The 21,375-nt window shown below is 36.9% G+C and overlaps 2 long non-coding RNA genes across 2 annotated transcripts; both read left to right on the forward strand.

The window, feature by feature from the left end:
* Positions 1-3,418: 3,418 nt before the first annotated feature.
* Positions 3,419-9,032, forward strand: LOC128513220 (uncharacterized). The gene is made up of 3 exons (XR_008356359.1): positions 3,419-3,483; positions 4,007-4,040; positions 7,069-9,032. It is a non-coding gene; the product is annotated as an uncharacterized LOC128513220 (long non-coding RNA).
* Positions 9,033-15,047: 6,015 nt separating this feature from the next.
* On the forward strand, positions 15,048-20,252 carry LOC128512798 (uncharacterized). The gene is made up of 4 exons (XR_008356323.1): positions 15,048-16,363; positions 16,986-17,022; positions 17,143-17,176; positions 18,709-20,252. It is a non-coding gene; the product is annotated as an uncharacterized LOC128512798 (long non-coding RNA).
* Positions 20,253-21,375: the final 1,123 nt, after the last annotated feature.

Consider the following 21,375-nt stretch of genomic DNA (forward strand, 5'->3'; position numbering starts at 1 on the left):
GTACATTGTATAGTAGTAAATCACTTCAAACAGAAGAGTGTCTAGAGAACATGAAAATGTTCAGCATCTGTATAAAAGAGGAAGGAAGCAAATCAGTCCAAAATGTATGCTTTTTGGATTACGTTTCCGGTACAATCGCTGTTTAAAATATGAACACACAGGAAATGTGGTTAAAAGTGTTAGATGAAAGCAGCAGCAAGAGCACCACTGACCTGAACAAACAATACAAGTACATCCATCTCAGAATATAAATAAGATAAAATGTTTAATAATGCATGACATAGAGAGTCATGGTCAGATATTAGATTTTATATTGCTGGAAAAGGTCAACATAGGTCTATACAATCCAGGCTTCTATTGGATCATTACTGCAGTGGTTAATATGGTTCAGCTGACACAAAGTTTTTTTTAATCCTAACTGATGCAGTGAGTAGCATCTCAAACAACCATGTCAGAAACATATCCTGTGGTCGTGGCAAAGCAGTTAGTCTGTTTTCAAAGGGTCAAATTGTTTGCCTGCATAAAGCAAAGAAACCAACTTAAGTCAAGGAGATTGCTGAAACTACTAAAATTGGGTTAAGAACTGTCCAACGCATTATTAAAACCTGGAAGTCTATTGGTGGACCATCATCTCAGAGGAAGAAATGTGATCAGAAATAATAATTTCCAATAATTTCTATTTTTATTTTTTTTTTTTACTCCAGAAAAAAGCATTTAATTTGCTAGGGAGCTTAAAGAATAGACTGTGGAGCATTGGAAAAAAGTCATGTGGTTTGATAAGTCCAGATTTACCCTGTCCCACAGTGATGGGCTCATCAGGGTACAAAGAGAGGAAGATGAGGTCATGCACCTATCATGCCTACTGCCTATCATACAAGGGGGTTATGGTTTAAGGTTGGCGTTGAAGGTTCATCTGAAATATCTTGTCAGCTGACGACCTTAAAGAACTGAATTATCAGGTTTTTCCATCAATTTTAATTTTTCCTTGCTGATGGCATGGGCATATTACAAGATGACGATGCCAGGATTCATTATAATAATAAAAATAATAATAATCAATTATTTGTTACATGTGCCTTACAGATTCATCAGGCTCAAACTGTAAAAGAGTGGATCAGGGAGCATAAGACATAATTTTCCCACATGGATCGGCCACCACAGTCTAGACTAGACCTTAACCTCTTTGGGATGCTGGAGGGGACTTTACACAGCGGTCCAACTCTCCCATCATTAATAAAAGATCTTGGAGAGAAATTAATTCAATAAATGTTGGATTGCATAAGGTTACTGAAACGATGCCACTGTGAATGTCTGCTGTAATTGAGGCAAAAGGTTGTCCAACTAAATATTAGAGTGTGTGACTTTTTTTTGCCAGGCAGTGTAATATACAGTACAGTATTACACACCAACATACGGTCAGTTTAGCCTGTTTGTCTGCTCCTTAGTCTGGGCTCTGGACTGTCACTGATTAACTAGGCTGGAAGATCTGACAGCATCATCTTCCATAATGGAATGGACACCATTACATTTACATTTAGGCATTTGGCGGACGCTTTTATCCAGAGCGACTTACATTTTTATCTCATTACACATCTGAGCAGTTGAGGGTTAAGGGCCTTGCTCAAGGGCCCAACAGTGGCAACTTGGTGGTTGTAGGGTTTGAACCTGGGATCTTCCGAATCGTAGTCCAATGCCTTAACCACTGAGCTACCCCTGACCCCTTCACCATCACATCCTAACAGGCCTTGCCCTCAAACTACTCCAATTATCTACCCACATCGCTTCTGAACATCTGAATAACAGGTCAGCAGTTCAGTGGTGACCTGCTGTAAACCACAGTGACAAACCATACCATCACCGCACATTGCCTTTGCTATGGAGACAAACCCACCAAGCACAGGGAGAACATGCAAACTCCATGTACAGACGGAACTCAAACCCGGACCCTGGAGCTGCTAGGCGACTGCTAACCACTGAGCCACCTGTTATTTTTACATTGGATCATATTTTAGTTCAACCACTTTGTACGCAAGTAACTTGTCACAGGAAATGAAAATGTGGTAAAAAAAAAAAAGTGTGTTAAAGTATTTTAAGCAGCAGTAGGATAGCAACTGACACAAACTAACAGTAAGTCCATCTTATAACATACCGTAGGTAAGACCTTTTTTTGTTTTAATTAATAATGCATGTCACAGAGAGTAATGTTAGCAAGTTATTGAATTTTAAAGTTATGTAATAGACATGTGGTTAATGTGTTAAGAGTAAATTTTGCAAGAAAGTACTATATATTGACATCGTAACACCAATAAGTTACTGTGACTATAACTCATGTCACTATGTGATACGGTTAACATTATTGTCGTCTTAAGGTAACTGGCAAACTATGAACTGGAACATTAACATTACTTAACATGCAGTAATGCAGTAAAAATTTGTAGTTGTAGCTTTTTTTTTGCTGGAAAAAAAAAGAACAGTGTATCAGTAGTCTATGTCCTGACGAAACAGTCTAGTCTGGTCAATTCAGTCTGATGGTTGCATGTCTTTTTTATAATACAGTGTTTAACAGTAAAATACCATCGGTAGTTTCCTTAAAAAATAAATACCAAAGAATAGGTTTGACTACATCTCAGAGGAAATTAAAGGAATAGTTAATAAATTAACTTTTACTATTCATTGATTATATGTAATTAGTACAAAACGGTCAACTTTTTATAAATGTGCTCCAAAAGTAAATTTGATAGACTAAATACATATTGAAATTAACGTCAGATAAAAAACAGTCTCGATACCACCGCTTTATTTTTCAGTCGGTCTCATGTGTCATAATTTGGGAGACAGTTAAAGATAAGGCCCCCATGATATATACTATGAAAGTATATAGCATGAGTCTGTACCACCTCTTGATGTAATGAAAGAAGATTTTGCCCAGTTTTTATACCTTTGTACTATTTGACAATTGGCTACTCTTGTTCTCACCATGATGTCCACCAACAGCTAGAGAAGGGTTGGGGCACAAGGTTTCTTCCTAAAGTTCTTAAGGATTTGGACTTTCTGTAAAGACATTTTGTGAGGACGGTTCGTAAAACACGATATTAACAAGGTCTAGCAGAGTAATTGGGCAAGGTACAATAATAAGAGAATTATTGCATGAATACATCGTGAAAAAACAATCCGCTCTGTGTCGAAACTGTGGCGAAATATTTCACGCCACCAGACCAGACCGGTTTGAGCTAGCTAGACAGGAAGGCTATGCTAACTCAAATGGTACTTTTAATAATATATGAAACTTTGAGACTGGCAAGCAAAAACAGGAAACTGTTACACAGATTTACGCAAACTGGTCAGTTGAAGATCGGACTAAGGATCAGACCCTTTGTTTGCTCACTGCTAATTATAAAACAGAATGTGATAAAAAAAATAATTAAAAAAAGTGTGTTAAAGTCTTCTACGCAGAAGTGGGAGAGCCACTGACACAAACAATCAGTAAGTCCATCTTAGAACATCCTGTAAGTAAGATCTTTAAAATAATAATAATAATAATAATAATAATAATAATAATGCATGTCATAGAGAGGGATTGAATTTTAAAGTTCTGGTGAACAGGTCTATACAATTCATAAAACATTTAGTATAAGATTAATGCATGTTGTACTATACTAAATCATTCTCTGCATTTCTGTGCTTATAAGCAAGTATGAGCAAATATGAGTTTTCTGTAATAGACATGTGGTTAATGTGTTAAGAGTAAATTTTGCAATAAAGTACTATATATTGACATCGTAACACCAATAAGTTACTGTGACTATAACTCATATCACTATGTGATACGGTTAACATTAATGTTGTCTTAAGGTAACTGGCAAACTATGAACTGGAACATGATCTTTCTCAGTAATAAAGTTTGTGATTGTACCAAATTGCTGAAATGTTTCTACTTAAACTCAGTTTTAATTAAGCAAATTGTACTTTTTGCTGGATTTTAATTTTGAATTTTCACTTTTTACAGAATTGGCAAGAAATATAAAACATGTACGAAACTAGTAAGTGAGGCATAAATTTTTTTTCAGAATAATCATATAATTCTAATTATAAATTTTAAAAACTGAACATAAAGACACACACACACACGCATACACACACACACACACACACACACACACACACACAAACAAGTACCTGTGGTCATGTGGTCTGATCACTCAGATTGACCCTGACCCAGAATGATGTATGTGTCAGGGTAAGAAGGGAAGTCCATGAAGAGATGCACCCTTCATGCATAGTGTCCACTGGAGGCAGTGTTATGATCTGGGGTTGCATCAGTATGGAGGACTAAAGATGACATAATTATATATTTACTTATTTTTTTACACATTTATTTATTTATAATTATGTCATGTTTAGTTCTTCATACTTCAGTTGCTCAGGTCTAGACTCAAAAACATTATGTGGCAATAAAATAAAGTGAGCTGACGATCTGAATGTACTGAATGACCAGGTTATCACATCTATAGAGGTTTTCGTCGCTGATTCCAGGGGTTTGATTCCAGCTTCGAGTCTGTGTTATATTTATATATATATATATATATATATATATATATATATATATATATATATACAGTAAAACAACGGATTACGAGTAACGTGGTTTGCGAGTGTTCCGCAAGACGAGCAGAGATTTGTAATAAATTTTGACTTGGAAAACGAAGTCTTGGTTTACGAGTACAGAGTATTATGTATCACAGATGCGCTTCTTGTTTTGACGCCGAGCGTCACGTGATCACAACTGTCTCTCTTTTGCACTGCGGAATTGTAGGTTATTGTCTCCCATGTCTTACTCCTCGTCCCTTACTGGTATAATCAACATCTGTGCATGCGTGTACTGTTTACTATAACACTGTGACCACATGTGTGCAAACATTTAAAACATTTTATTTTGTGTTTGTAAGTGTGCGTGTACAGCGCGTGTATACTGTTTCTTATTAAACACGTGTGCATGTGTGTAAAGCAAAAGAAAGTTTCATTAGGGGTCATTTTGTCTCTCAGTCGTTACGTGCGCGCGAGTAAATTGACACTGTGCCGGTTCACACACACTCTCTCGCACGAGTGCGTGCGCACCTTTAGTGTGTGTGTGTGTGTGTGTGTGAAGCAGAGAGGGGGTGCTTCACACACACACACAGTTAAGGCAAGAGAGAGAGAGTGAGTGTGTGTGAACCGGCACAGTGTCAAATTACATGCGCACACACTCTGCTCTACACAGAAACTCTGCTTTGTTGCGAAACTTTTCAAAGGTAAAGTGCAGGTTCATTTGTTTGTTTGTTTGACTTTACAGCAGTGATTCCAGTGGTTCTGTAACCCTCTCACAGGAGTGTCACTGGCAATGTTCCTTGCTAATTTTTTCCCGAAAAAAACAGTCTTTCGGTTAATGTCTGTGTATATGTGTGTGTGTGAGACTAGCTTCCCACACATACACAAACAGCGCTGTCATGAGTCGTGGTATTGGCTGATGTTAATGCCGTGGGCAGAAAAGGGCAGGCACAGGGGGATGTTTTTTAAAAAAAGTTTTTAATCAGGATATAACAAAACAGGAATCACAAAGAAACAAAACAGACAAAGAAACGAACACTCAAATTATACCACCCATAACTGACCAATACCCAGGCTATAGGACAATACACAAAACATAAGCATTATGCTGATATACCTGGTTAACTAACAAGACACGGACTCTAATACACCAACTACACATAACTATAAGCATTATGAAGGGACACCTGCTTAAAGACACAAGACAGACTCAAGCTTAGTATGGAGCTGAAAATGGGGTCAAGACGAGAGACTCGGAGAGACACGAGACAGGACTAGAGACATGAGACAGGACTAAGGCTAAAGACATGGCAATCAGCTAAACATGATCATTAGCTAACCATGGCAGTCAGCTACACATACATCTAGCTAAGCATGTCTTTAGCCTAACATGCACATAGCTACACTTACCTTATAGCTAAACGTACAACTAGCTACACTTACCAAATAGCTACCACAACACTAGGGACTCGGGACACAGAAATACTCAGAGGCTAGGCTGAGGGACACTCAGAGGCTAACTACTTACCTATTCTCTAACAAACAACACAACATGACTCAACACCGAATCAGCTCCACACACACTTGAACACCAAAGACGTACATGCAAACACATTTAGCCTGGGGACATGTTCAGTAGTTATGGGTTAACATGAACTACAAAATAACAATATAAAATAAACCAACATATAAATACAGAAAAACAATACACAAAACAAAATGCCCACTTGACAGTACGTACAAACGTTCAATGCTTCACCCAATTTCCCAGACTAATCAGCTCTTTATTGAATATTTAACGACCTACCTTGGTTCAGGTGTGCTCCCGCATCACCTGACCGAGGTGCCTTCTGGAAAACTGAGTCTGCAAAACAAAAACTACAAAGGGCAAAACAGTGCCCTCTAGTGGCGATTCCTTACAAGCGCCTGCATGCATAAACGGAAACACTTATCTGTCGGAATTTATTTTTACTTTTTTTGAAAGGTAAAGTGCAGGTTAATTTGTTTTATTTTTACTTTATATTTTGTATGAATTATTTTTATGTATTTTTTGGGGGGCTGTGGAACGAATAATTTGAGTTTCCATTATTTCTTAGGGGAAAATTAAATTTGGTTTACGAGTGTTTTGGAATACGAACCCGTTTCCAGACGGAATTATATATATATAGTGCAAAATGAGCAGGATGCTGTTGATTTTGTCAGTAAACCTGACTAGCTGTATTAATGCCTTTTGCAATGAACTAGTGATGTTACCAACTAGCCGTAGAAGAGCTATCTTGATATGTAATAGTAATTTAGTAAAACAACACAAACTTAGGAAGTTACATACAACTTAAAAATATATTTCCACTGAACATTTTTTTACTTTTTACAGAACATTTCCCACACCTGGTACAAAGATAATGTTAGAAGACTGTTAACATAATCTTCATAACTTTTCAACATGTACTAATGATTCTGTTTCCCATTCCCTTTGATTCACAGCTGTAGGTTATTTTGATGGATGGTATCGTTACTTCTTGTTCTTCATCTGGGTTTTGAATGTTGCTGGGATTTGGACTTTAGCATACCTGAAGATTTCCTTGATCAGAAGAATCAGAAATGTCTGTCCTATCTCAGGATGCGCCTGTCCCAAGCTTCATTTTCCAGAACCCACACCCATTTACGATAGCATCCTACCAACACTGATGGAAGCCTCGTCCTAGCATTACTCTACTCATAATTTAAAGCCTTATGCGTATTGGCCTGCTTCTCTTGTTTGACATATTTTCTTTTCTCTTAATAAAGCCCTGCATTTGCATCTGAACATGCACAGAATTATTGAAAGTCTCAAAATATTAGATTGATGGTTATTCTGTAAATATAATGACTATGGAATAAGAAGTTGGAAAACTATGAAAAAAACAGTGCTAAGTATATAGCATGAGTCTTTACCACCTCTTGATGGAATGAAAGAAGATTTTGCCCAGTTTTTATACCTTTGTACTATTTGACAATTGGCTACTCTTGTACTCTTGTTCTCACCATGATGTCCACCAACAGCTAGAGAAGGGTTGAGGCACAAGGTTTCTTCCTAAAGTTCTTAAGGATTTGGACTTTCTGTAAAGACATTTTGCGAGGACTGTTTGTAAAACACTACAGTGAAACCTCGGATTACAAGTAACTCGGTTTACAAGTGTTCCACAAGACGAGCAAACATTTTTAATAAATGTTGACTTGGAAAACGAGCATTGTCTTGGTTTACGAGCACCGAGTATCATGTATCACGCAAGCGCTTCTTGATTTGATGCCGAGCATCATGTGATCACAACTGAGCCAAGGTTTTTTTTTCTCTCTTGCGCAGATAATCAGGTAATCATCTCCGCTGCTGGGTCTTAGTGCTCGTCTTTTACTGGTATAATCAACATCCATGTGTGTTTCTTTCTCTTGCGCTGCAGAGTGTGTGTGTTATGTGTGTGCGCACACGTAATTTGACACCGTGCCGGTTCACTTTCTCTCTCTTTCTCTCTCTCTCTCTCGCCCAGCACAAATTATGCACGCGCACACATAACACACACTCAGCAGCGCATAAGAGAGAAAAACACACACACAGCGCCTGTGCGCATAAATGGAAACACTTATCTGTCGAGATTTATTTTTACTTTTTTTTAAGGTAACGTGCAGGTTAAAGTGTTTTATTTTTTCTTTATATTTTGTGTTAATTATTTTTATGTATTTATTTTTTGGGGGCTGTGGAACGAATTATTTTTTATGGGAAAATGTGCTTTAATTTACGAGTGCTTTGGAATCCGAGTCTGCTTCCCGGAAAGAATTATGCTCGTAATCCGAGGTTCCACTGTATATACTAAATGTCTAGCAGAGTAATTGGGCAAGGTACAATAATAAGAGAATTATTGCATGAATACATTGTGAGAAAACAATCTGCTCTGTGTCAAGACTGTGAACGAATATTTCACGCCACCAGACCAGGCTGGTTTGAGCTAGCTAGACAGGAAGGCTATGGAAACTCAAAAAAGTACTTTTAATAATATATGAATTGATATCATTTCATCCTTCCCAAAAGTACATAAGTCAACTTAGTGAATTAGTGTAAATATATACTTAAGGAGCATCTGCCAAATATCTCTATATAAATGTAATAAAAAATAGGCAGTGTGAGATACCTCAAAGATAAATGAGGAAAATGTCTTAAGTATTAACTCAATTAACTTTAAAAGGTATACATCTCATTATATTGTTATGTTAAATTGCTCTCTGCTGAACACTTCCTGTATTCTCAGAAAGATGAATGTAAAGCTCCCATCCATCCATCTAGGAAACTCTTTAGTCCAACTAGGAACTATGGAGGCCAATGTATTTTTTCCCATTTTTACGACTGTGGTCAGGTAAGGGAAGATGCGATGGGATGGCAAAGCTTATACTTTACAATATGTAAATCAAGTGTTTTGTGCTGGCTATGCATTCAATGCAATTATATTTTAGATTAATTAGGTTACTAAAACAAACTTTGAGTATTTCTCCCTTTTTCTGCTTGTTGAACATGCACAGTCTCTATAAGGTGGAACCTAAGTTTTGTAATGCAGCTAGTATGCCGTCGGTTTAGCCTATTAGTCGGCTCCCTGGCCTCCCTGGCCTTTGAGCATCCAACAGTTCATTGATCATAACCTGCATTGATACACTAACATGGAGCAAGAGTATTATACCAGAAATTGCCTTCAATAGTTTACTCACTCATCATCTATACCACTTTATTCTGTATTCAGGGTCGCAGGGGGCCTACAGCCTATCCCAGGAGACTTAGAGCACAAGGCGTGGTACACCCTGGACAGGGTGCCAATCCATCGCAACGCACACACACACTCTCATTTACACACTACGGCCAATTTGAGAACTCCAATTAGCCTAATCCCAACCCTAACCTTAGCTGAGACATTTTTAAATTAACAAAAAAAAAAGTGCACCTGCAAATGTGCAAACAAGAGCAACAAAGTGACAACGCAACAACATGACACATTTCAATAGTTTGTGGCGATGAGGTAATGAGTTGAGGTAGAGGGAGCAGAAACAGTAAACATTCCCTGTAAGTTTCAGCAAAGATAGAAAATAGTTTTGTGCAAATAAGTAATAAATATTGTGCAAAAGTGCAATTACATGCTGGTGTGAACAGTTGTTAGATGGTTGTTGATCGGTGTGCTTGTGAATGTTTTGAGGTATTTGAGTGTGTGTGTTTATCAGGCCATTGCCTTTTTGTTGAGGAGATGGATGGGTTGTGGAAAGAAGCTGTTACACAGTCTGGGTGTGAGGGCTTGAATGCTTCTGTATCTTTTTCCAGATGGTAGGTGGATGAAGTATGACTGTAATGGGTATGTCCGATCAGCCACAATGCTGGTGGCTTTGCAGATGCAGCATGTGGTGTAGATGTCTTTGATAAAGAGGAGAGAGACCCCAATGATCTCTCTGTCCTCACTATCTGCTGTAGGGTCTTGCTCTTGAAAATTAAATTACATTTTTATACACATTGTATAGCGCTTCAACAATTGTCATAGTCGCAAAGCAGCCTTACACAATCAAAAGAATTATTTAAGTTTGTATGGAATGTGAATGTGTATGAAACAGAATGATCAGATTGTCCCTGGTAAGCAAGCCGAGGGCGACAGTGGCAAGGAAAAACTCCCTGAGATGGTAATAGGAAGAAACCTTGAGAGGAACCGGACTCAACAGGGAACCCATCCTCATTTGGGTGAAACAGGAAGCAGGAAAGGATCTGCATTTATACTGTGTGTAGGGTGGGAGGCAGTTCAGCCTCAACAGTTGATGTTAATTGATGTTAATATGAAGTCCAGGTAGTTAGTAGTAGACTTGTAGGAAATTCCATTCTTGAACTATCAAGCAACTGCAGCCGAGTCAAGTCCTTAGAGAAACAGCTATTAACACCAGTCGAGGCCAGAACAGTCTTCGTGGTAGAGTGAAACCATCCCCTGACACCAGATGCATCCCAAAGAGACACATGGTGCATCCATGCGACGAGATCTCAAACCAGAAGCGGGGCACCAGGATGGGTCAGACAGGTCCGGAGGGCAGAGGGAGTCTGGATCACTGGCAACTCGGGAACGACTCTGTGTAGCTCGACAGAGAGAGGGAAGAGAGAGAGGGGGAGAGAGGGAAGAAAGAGAGGGGGAGAAAGAACAGAAGAGGGGAGATCAGAAGAGGAAAGATAACAGTTAGGTATAATAATGTATAATATGAATGAATATTTAGTGTAGAGTGCAAGCAGAGACTCCGGCAGGACTAACTATGACAGCATAACTAAAAGGGAGGGCCAGAAGGAAACACAGACATAAGGGCTCCCTTAGATGTAAAGCAAACAATCACCTTACCGTCAACAAACCTGAGTGATCAATGAGAGTGGGGAAGACAGCATCTAAACATACCAGTTCACCATAATACTCTACGTCCAAGAGTCCCCCAGATCTGCTCCTTTATCCAAGACAAATCTATTTATAAAAATGCTTGATTATGGAATCCATAATCACACCGAGGTCTTTTACTGTTGCACTTGATGGAACAGAAAGGTCATCTAAAGTTACAGTGTGATCTAAAATCTTACTTCTAGCTGAATGCGGTCCTATGACTAGAACTTTTGTCTTATCAGGATTACGCAGAAGGAAGTTAATTAGCATTTAAAACTTATATCCTCCACACAGTGCTCAACTTTAGTGAGCTGTTTTTTCTCATCTGGTTTTGGTGAAACACATAACTGTGTGTCGTCAGCATAACAATGAAAACTAATACCATGTTTACGGATTATGTTGCCCAGAGGAAGCATGTAAATGGAAAAAATCAGTGGGCCTAAAACTGAACCTTGTGGAAAACCAAACTCCACTAGAGAGCCTGCAGAATAATCACAATTTAAGTCTACATACTGATAACAATCTGTCAAATAGGATCTGAGCCAGAAGAGGGCTGTACCTTTAATTACTACTACATTTTCTAATCTGTGAAGAAGAATACCATGGTCAATGGTGTCAAAAGCTGCACTGAGGTCGAGTAATACAAGCATAGTTACACAACCCTGATCAGAGGCCAATAGGAAGTCATTTACTACTTTAATGAGTGCTGTTTCTGTACTGTGATGAGACCTAAATCCTGACTGATACAGTTCATATATGCTATTTCTATGTAGATATGAGCATAGCTGCTCCGCTACCATCTTTTTTAGAATCTTAGAGATGAACGGGAGGTTTGATATTGGCCTGTAACTGGACAGCTGACAGGGGTCGAGGTCAGGTTTCTTAATAATCGGTTTAATAACTGCTAATTTAAAAGAATTTGGAACATACCCAATGCTGAGTAAAGAATTAATTATTCCCAACAGGGGTTCTGTTATTGCTGGTACTATCTGTTTAAGAAAATATGTCGTAAAGGATCTAATATACAGGTTGATGAATTTGCAGAAGAGATAAGTGAAATTAGTTTTTCATGGAGAGTAAAGTATTCTAGGTTCCGATCTGACATGGCTAGTTTAACATCTGCATCAATTGCATTGTCTGGTTATAAAGCCTCAATTGTATGCCTGATATTTACAATTTTATTATAAAAAAGGTCATAAAGTCCTTACTATTGCACGATGTTGTTGTGGAGATTTCTGAAGTGGTCTTATTTCTAGTTAATTTGGCTATGGTAATAAATAAAAATCTTTTTTTTTTTTTTGTTATTTTTTATAAGAGTGGAAAGATACGTTGATCTAGCTACACAAAAAGCTTTTCTATATTTCAGGATGCTCTCCTTCCATGCTATTTAAAATACTAACAAAATAATAAAATACTAAGCCATTTACGTTCTAATTTCCGAGCAGTCTGTTTTAAAGTGTGGTCGTTATACCAGGGAGCGAGTTTCTTATCTCTGATAATTTTTCTTTTAACTGGAGCTACATTATCTAAGGTATAACGGAACAGATGTTAATCCAATTAAAGTTGATAACTCTGGGAGATTACTGATAAAATTCTGTGTGGTTGATGTGAATTTATGTTTAATACGGTAGTGCGGTGCTGTGGGTACATTGTCACTATCAAATTCAAATCAAATTCAAATTTTATTTGTCACATACACAGTACGATATGCAGTGAAATGCTTAATTCTTCGCATATCCCAGCTTCTTGTTGGTAGGCAGGGGTCAGAGCGCAGGGTTAGGCATTTTTACAGCGCCCCTGGAGCAGACAGGGTTAAGGGCATTGCTCAAGGGCCCACAGTGGCAACCTGGTGGAGCTTGGGGACCTTGAGCAAGGCCCTAACCCTGTCTATGACACACTTTAATCGAGACAAGATAGTGATCTGATATAACTTCAGACAGTGGAATTGTGAATAAGTTTCTTATACTTAATCCGAAAGATAATATTAAATCTAAAGTGCGACCTGCTTTATGAGTGGGTCCTACTACACATTGATTTACTCCTACTGAGTCCAGTATGGACATAAATGCTGTTCTCAGAGGGTCTTCTGGATTCTCAAAATGAATATTAAAATCTCCAGCAATTACCGCTTAGTCTACAGAAATCACTAGGTTTGAGAGAAAATCTACAAATTTACTAAGAAATTCAGAATATGGCCCTGAAGGTCTGTAAATTATAATTAGCGGGATCGACTGAGCAGACCCAATATTTGTAGCTACACTTGTTATGTTACTATAGAGAACTTTAAACGCATTAAATTTGTGTCCGTGTTTTTGTACAATAGACTGATTATCATTGTAAATAACTGCGACGCCTCCTCTTCTCCCAGTTAGCGGGTGGACCGAGTGATGTCATCGGTGCACTTGTTGATGTAGCTGGTCACTAATGTCGTGCACTCCTCCAAGTTGGTAAAAAATCGCCATCTTTAGTAAATCCATCTTGGAATACAGCTAAGATTCTTTAAAATGTTTAATAATGCATGATTGGTGTACACAGAAACAAACAATCAAAGAAGGTGACAAATCAGTACAGCTAGCATATTGTGGGTTTAGCCTTTTTGTCTGCTTCCTGGACTAGGACCCGGCTAGTCACTGATTACTAGGTCATTTCTAAACCCACAGACTGAGTAGAGGGACTGGTTTCCTAAGAACATGCTAAATGTCAGTATTTCTAACAAAGAGGGAGGAAGTGCATCAGACCATGAGTTTTTTTTTTTTTTTGGATTGGACCAGTTCAACCACTAAAATATGAAGCCACAGGAAATTTGGTTAAAAGTGAAAAACCATATAAGCTGCAGTAAAAGAGCCATTGACACGAACAAACAGTAAGTCCATCTTAGAACCTGGATAAGATCTTTAAAAATTTTTCAATAATGCATGTCATAGAGAGTCAAGTTGAGTTATTGAATTTTGAGAGCTGGATTATGGTGAACATAGTACTATACATGATATACAAACAGTATAGGATTAACGCATGTACAGTACCATAGTAAATTAATTAGTGTATTTTTTGCACCTATTTATGAACATACATGAGCTTTACATTATAAGTATGCGGGAAAGTTGTTACATGTTTTACATGATTGTTGTCTTAAGGTAACTGGTAAACTATTAATATTAACATGAACATTACTTACAAATTACTAATGCAATAATGATCTGTTTTTGTGGTTGATTTGTGTTAGACAAACTCAACAGTGTGTAAGTAGTGGATGTCCTGATGAAATTAAAATTCTTGCCTATTCAGTCTTAATACTTCATGTTTTATTACAATTTATATTAAATACCATAAGTAGCTTATTTAAAATGTATTTATTTATTAGGTCAAAAGAATTATGCAATTTTTGTATTTGAAATAAGTAATAAATAAATTTGATTGGTTGAATCCATATTGAAATTAATATCTGATAAAATAAAAAACAGTGATCATACCACCCTTTTTTGAGACCCTTTTTCAGCAGGTCTCATTTTGTATAAATGACGTAAACTTTGGGTAGAGTTAACCATTGGTTATTCGTAGGATAGTTTAGATTAATTATTAATTAATTAGCAAACAAATGTGTTAGGATACATTCTCAGAACCACGTGTGATGGTACAGCAGGGCCGCATTCAATAATGAGAGTAATCAACTGTCATACGGCCATGAAGCGCTCTTTTTATTGAACTTGTGTGTTAACAGCTACATAACATTTCACGTCTTTGCTAGAAAGGCGCCTATATAAATAAAATGCATTATAATTATTACAAGTACCGTCAAAGTTTTATTAAATTCTGTCCAGACAGTTTTGCGTGATGCTGTGATAAACTCTTTAATTTGTCTGATAAATGTTCTGTATAGCAGTGAATGTCAGAGGAAATAATAAATAGAGAGACAATAGAGAGTGCTAAGCTGAGTAAAACAGAGCTGAGTGTGTTACTTCCTTCAAACATCATGTTTATTCACATTGTTGCTGATAAGCACTGAAAAGGCTTTTGAAAAAGAAATTACTATTAAGATTCCTATAGCCTGCTTCCTGTCCTTTAGGAACGTTAGGTCCTTTTAACCTGTTACAGATGTTACAGATATTATTTACCATATACAGTATATTGTTTAGTTTTACAATCATTTCTACAGCAAACAGAATACTGTAGGGTCTTGAGGACATGAAAAATTTTAGCATATGTATAAAAAAAGGAAGGAAGCAAATCAGTCTAAAATATATGCTTTTTGGATTACGTTTTCAGTACAATCACTTACTAAACTATGAACACACAGGAAACGTGGTTAAAAGTGTTAGATGAAAGCAGCGGCAGTAGCGCCAGTGATCCGAACAAACAATAAGTACATCCATCTTAGAAAATGAATTAGATCTTTTAGAAATGTTTAATAATGCATCCCATAGAAAGTCATTGTCAGATATTGGAATTTAAAGTGCTGGATGACATGGGTACAGTGGAACCTTGGATTGCGAGCATACAGTAATTAATTCCGGAAGCATGCTTGTTTATCAAAACACTCGTATATCAAAGCAAATTTCCCCCATAAGGAAAAAAGGTCGCCACTTGGATGTCGTTAAGCAAACGGGCAATAGCTATCCATTGGATAATTACTGCAGTGATTAATCTGGTTCAGCTGCAATAAATTATTTAACCCTAAAATGCAGTTTCTCATTTCTTAAACAACTATGTCAGAAACATGGTTCCCGTGGTCGTCTTAAAGATGTTACTCTGTTTCAGAAGAGCAAAGGAAAGAACTAAGGAGATTGCTAAAACTAATTAAAATTAGATTATCCTTGCAGTTAATAAAACCTGCAAGGATAGTGGTGAATCATCTTATCAGTGGTCATTCTGAATGAGTGTGATGGGAGATCACTTAAACGCTTAGTAAAAAATCATCAACAGAAGAACTCACAACTATGTTTAATAGTGAACGTATGATCACTGCCACATGCACAATCCAAAGAGAACTAGCTGTGTAGCCTTAAGAGACTAATCTGGAAAAAAAAATACATTCAATTTGCTAAGGAGCATAAATAGTGGACTGTAAAAGGTCATGTGGTCTAAAGTGGCCAGATATACCCTGTCCCGTAGTGATAAAAGTGTCAGGGTGAAGTAATGTCCACTGGTCAAGCTTGCTTAAGTATTGGTGTATATATGTGTGTGTGCATATACAGTCTGTGTGAATATATGCGTGTGTGTGTTAATGCCCAAAGAGTGTGCATCAGAAAATTAGTTGTATGTTTTCGTACGCTGGACCATATTTATAGTTCATGGGTCACAGGAAATGTGGTAAAAAGTGTGTGCTGAAGGCTTCTAAGCAGCAGTAGGAGAGCCACTGACACGAACAAACAGTAAGTCTATCTTAAAACATGAGTAAGATCTTTTTAAATTTTTGAAGTCATAGTCAATTATTAAATTTTAAAGGTCTGGTGACAGGTCCATACAATATATACAGCATTAAGTATAGGAGTAATGCATGTACTATACTAAATCATTCTTTGCATTTTTGTGTCTCCATTAATGAGCAAATATGACGTTCACATAATGTCTATGTGATAAATGTGTTAAAAGTATATTTTACGATAAAATATTGAAAATTGACATGGTAACACCTACAGTATAAGTTACTGTGACTGAAACTAATGTCACTATGTGATACGTTTCACATTATTGCTGTTTTAAGCTAACTGGCAAACTATGAGTTGGAACATTAATATCACTTATATTTGTGGTTTATTTTTGTTTACCATCAGTAGTCTACATCCTGGTGAAATGTAGTCTAGTCAATTCAGTGTTATGGTTACATGCTTCTTACAATACAGTGTTTAACAGTAAAATACCATAAGTAGCTTCTTTATAAAATGTGTCCCAAAGAATAGTGGTTTGACTACATCACAGACAAAAATTTAAGGAATAGTTAATAATTTAACTTTTATTATTTACACATCATCATAACACCACTTTATTTTTCAGCAGGTCTCATTTTTCTAAATTTGTGAAAGCGTTAAAGGTAAGAGCTCCATGATCTTTCTCAGTAAAAAAGTTTGCGCAAAATTGCTAAAATGTATCTACAGAAAGTAAATTGTACTTTATTGCTGGATTTTCATTTTGAATTTTAAATCTTTGTTAGAACTGTGAAGAAAAGAAAAACATGTCCGGAGATAGTAAGTGATATATAAATCCTTTAGAGATTATAAATTTTAAGTCCAGATTTGGACCCTGAAATGGCTAGCTGAAATGCTGCCTTTTTAAAGACAGCCTGAACATTAGCTTCTATAAAGGACATTATATATACATATACATTTAGTTTTCTTGCTCTTCCTTACCAGTTCTACTGTAGATACTTGAACAAGTGTTCTTATTTACAATACAAAGGTTTAGAATCGCGTCATAAGTCATAAGAGAAGATGTCTCCATGTTTGTTGCCAAGTGTCCACTGCACCCCTTTATGATTGGTTTTGGAGAGGTGTGCTTCATGCATGCTTCAAAAACCTGCAGGATCAAAAGTCAAAGTGGATTGCCTTGAAAAAGCAAGACTCGTGGTTTTCTAAAGGAAGCATATTTACATGAACTGCTACTGTACCACATCACAGGACCATACTCATTCAAATATTCTGCTTTTTAAACTGTGTCTAAAGTCACAAACAGAACTAGACTTTAAAATACCAAATACATTTATTTAAGCAAGTATAATTCTTCAGTTTGTACATTAATACTCCGAACTATGGATAACACATACGGAATTATGTAGTAAACAAAAACTGATAAACAACAACATTTCTTGCCTTCTTAATGTGCTTTAGACCATCAGTTGTGTTGTGCAGAGGAAGGGTGTGTACAGAGTCAATAACCCTATTAGTTCTACAGTACTATAACTACTGTACAAATCCAATTTAATGGCAAGTAACAGTTCAGTAAAGACAAATGACAGTCCATTATGGCTTTTAGAATTAAGGAACTATGTAGGTATCCCCAGGGGCAGTCTCCAAAAAACACTCCATCAAACACTATGATGAAATTAACTCTCATGAGGACAATCCCAGGAACATAAGATCAAGATCTACCTCTGCTGCAGAGGATAAGTTCATTAGAATGACCAGCTTCAGAAACTGCCAATTTACAACATCTCAGATTAAAGGACATATAAATGCTTCTCGGCAGACATATGTCAACATCCGCTGTTCAGAGAAAACTGTGTGAGACAGGATTTCACCGTCGAATTGCGGCAAAGAAACCATTAATTTGAAAGCAGAAGAGGCTTGGGCCAAGAGACACAAAGAATGGACATTAGATTGGTGAAAAAATGTCTTTTGGCCTGATGAGTCCGAATTTGGAGAGTTTTGGTTCTGACTATTGTGTGTTTGTTAGATGTAGAGAAGGTGAACAGATGGTTCCTAAATGTGTGGATGTCGAGGGGCAGTAAGCATAATTTAACTTTTATCTGCTGCATTAAGTTTCCTTGTTCTTGTTTCTTTAAAATAGTCTGATTTGGGAGCCACATAAGCTGATGGGATGGGTCGTGGTTACTTGGTTACTATTATACTGAGTATTTTCACTTTTAACTGAGAAAGTTTGTACATTTCCCACAACTTGTCTAATGATGACACTAGAAGACTAAAAAAAATGTTAATGTAATATTCATAGCTTTTCATTAAATACCAATGAACCTGTTTTCCATTCCCTTTTTGATTCGCAGCTGTAGGTTATTTTGCTGGATGGTATCGTTACTTCTTGTTCTTCATCTGGGTTTTGGATGTTGCTGGGATTTGGATTTTAGCATACCTGAAAATTTTCCTCATCAGAAGAAAAAGAAATGTCTGTGACATCTCAGGATGTGTCTGTCCCAAGCTTCATTATCCAGAAGCCACACCCATTTACGATAGCATCCTACCAACCCCACCACCGTGACGTTCTGATGGAAGTCTCGCTCCTAACATTGCTTTACTGATAATTTAAAGCCTTATGCGTATTGGCCTGCTTCTCTTGCTTGACATTTATTATTTTTTTCTAATAAAGCCCTGCATTTGCATCTGAACATGCACAGAATTATTGAAAATCTCAATATATCAGATTGATGGTTATTCTGAAAATATAATGATTAGGGAATAAGAAGTTTTTAAATGTGGGCTAGTCAGTGGAAAAGAGTTCAAATCATAGGAATGTCATATAGCATGAGTCTTGACCACCTTTTGATGGAATGAAAGAAGATTTTCCCCAGTTTTTATACCTTGATGGACACCATGATGTCCACCAATCGATAGAGAAAGGTTAAGGCAGAAGGTTTCTTTCTAAAGTTCTTAAGGATTTGGACTTTCTGTAAAGACATTTTGTGAGGACTGTTTGTAAAACACGATATTAACAAGGTCTAGCAGAGTAATTGGGCAAGGTACAATGATAAGAGAATCATTGCATGAATGCATCGTGTGAAAACAATCCGCTCTGTGTCAAGACTGTGGCCGAATATTTCACGCCACCAGACCAGACTGGTTTGAGCTAGCTAGACAGGAAGGCTATGGTAACTCAAATAAGTTTTTTTGATAACATATGAAACTTTGAGACTGCCAAGCAAAAACAGGAATCTGATACTACAGTACAGTGGACACAGATTTACCCAAACTGGTCAGTTTGGAATAAGGATCAGACCCTTTATTTGCTCACTGCTTATTATAAAACAGATAACTAGTTTTATTATTTAATTTTAAATAAAATGGGGATGTAACCTGGAACAAGACATTCATCCTTGGCATGATACACAGCAATGTTATTTGGAAATAATTAACTGGTCCCACCATCTCTCTGGTAGGAATCCCAGAGATGTCAACAAGACATGCATCTAGACTTCTGGCTTGGGGGGTGAAATGAACTTCCTCTAGATGTCCGTACAGCTGAGTCACTGGCAATATTAGACCTATTTATTTCTTAAGTACAGTATTTGGGTTATTCACATTACACCCCCCACAAACAAAAAAACTCATTAACAAGTTAATTAGAAATTAATTAATTAATTTCATTTCATTTCGTAATTTCTAAAAGTGAAGTGAACCAGTGTAAGGATATATTTAATGATCATCTGCCAAATATTTCTGTTTATATTTCTTCCTTTCTCTGCTTGCTGAACATGCACATTCTATATAAGGTGGAACCTAAATTTTAATGCAGCTAGCATTCGGTCAGTTTAGCCTGTTTGTCTGCTCCCTGGTGTGGGCTCTGAATTCTGCCCAATTAACCAGGCCAGACTAAGAGCAGCAGCCTTGAAAATGAGATTGATACCGTCCTGCCCAAAACAGACCAATTTTACTTTAGTTTTCTTTGAGCATCCAGCAGTTTAGAGATCATAACCTGTATTGCTGCCCTGCATTAACATGGAGCAAGAGTATACAACATTTAACCAGAAATTGCCTTCACTAGTTTACTCACCTCTATAAAATTACTCTGACTGACAAAGGCATATATTGTTAACTCCAACATGTATAACTAAGCACAAGGTAAAGGAATCCATGGGGACTGTTTTCCTGAGAACATGCAAATCTCAAGATCTGTAAGAAAGAAGAAAAAGGACAAGCAGTAAGTCCATCTTAGAACCTGGATAAGATCGTTTAAAATGTTCAATAATGCATGACCAGTGTACGCATGTCTGCTCCATACGCTCGGATCCGGCTTGTCACTACTACTTGTAACTACACCATTTCTAAACCCACAGACTGAGTAGAGGGACTGGGTTCCTAAGAACATGCAATATATCAGTTTTTCTAACAAAGAGGAAGGAAGTGCATCAGGTCATGAGTTGTTTTCTGTTTGTTTAGTTTTTTGTTAAAAAGTGAAAAACTGATTGAAAAGAAAATTTGGTTAAAAGTGATAAACTGTTGAGACCATATAAGCTTACTAACAGTAAGCTTACTAATCATATGATCAATTTTTGTGGTTGAATTGTGTTAGACAAACTCAACAGTGTATCAGTAGTGGATGTCCTGATGAAATTAAACTTCTTGTCTATTCAGGTTTAATACTTCGTATTTCTTACAATTTATGTTATAGTAAATACCAAAAGTAGCTTATTTAAAATGTATTTATTTAGTAGGTCAAAAGAATTATGCACCAGGGAATGGTTTGACTACATCGCAGAAAAAATTACAGTAATCGTTAATAATCACCCTTTTATTATTAATTAATACTATGTACATACTTTTTACAGTACTGTCAACTATTTTTTTTAACAAAAATTGATAAATGTATTTGATTGGCTGAATCCATATTAAAATTAATGTCTGATTAAAAAACAGTGATCATACCACCCTTTCATTTCTCAACAGGTCTTGTTTTGTATAATTTAGGAGAGAGTTAAAGGTGAGACTTTTGTGATCTT

Source organism: Clarias gariepinus, chromosome 25, assembly GCF_024256425.1.
Source record: "Clarias gariepinus isolate MV-2021 ecotype Netherlands chromosome 25, CGAR_prim_01v2, whole genome shotgun sequence".
NCBI lineage: Eukaryota > Metazoa > Chordata > Actinopteri > Siluriformes > Clariidae > Clarias > Clarias gariepinus.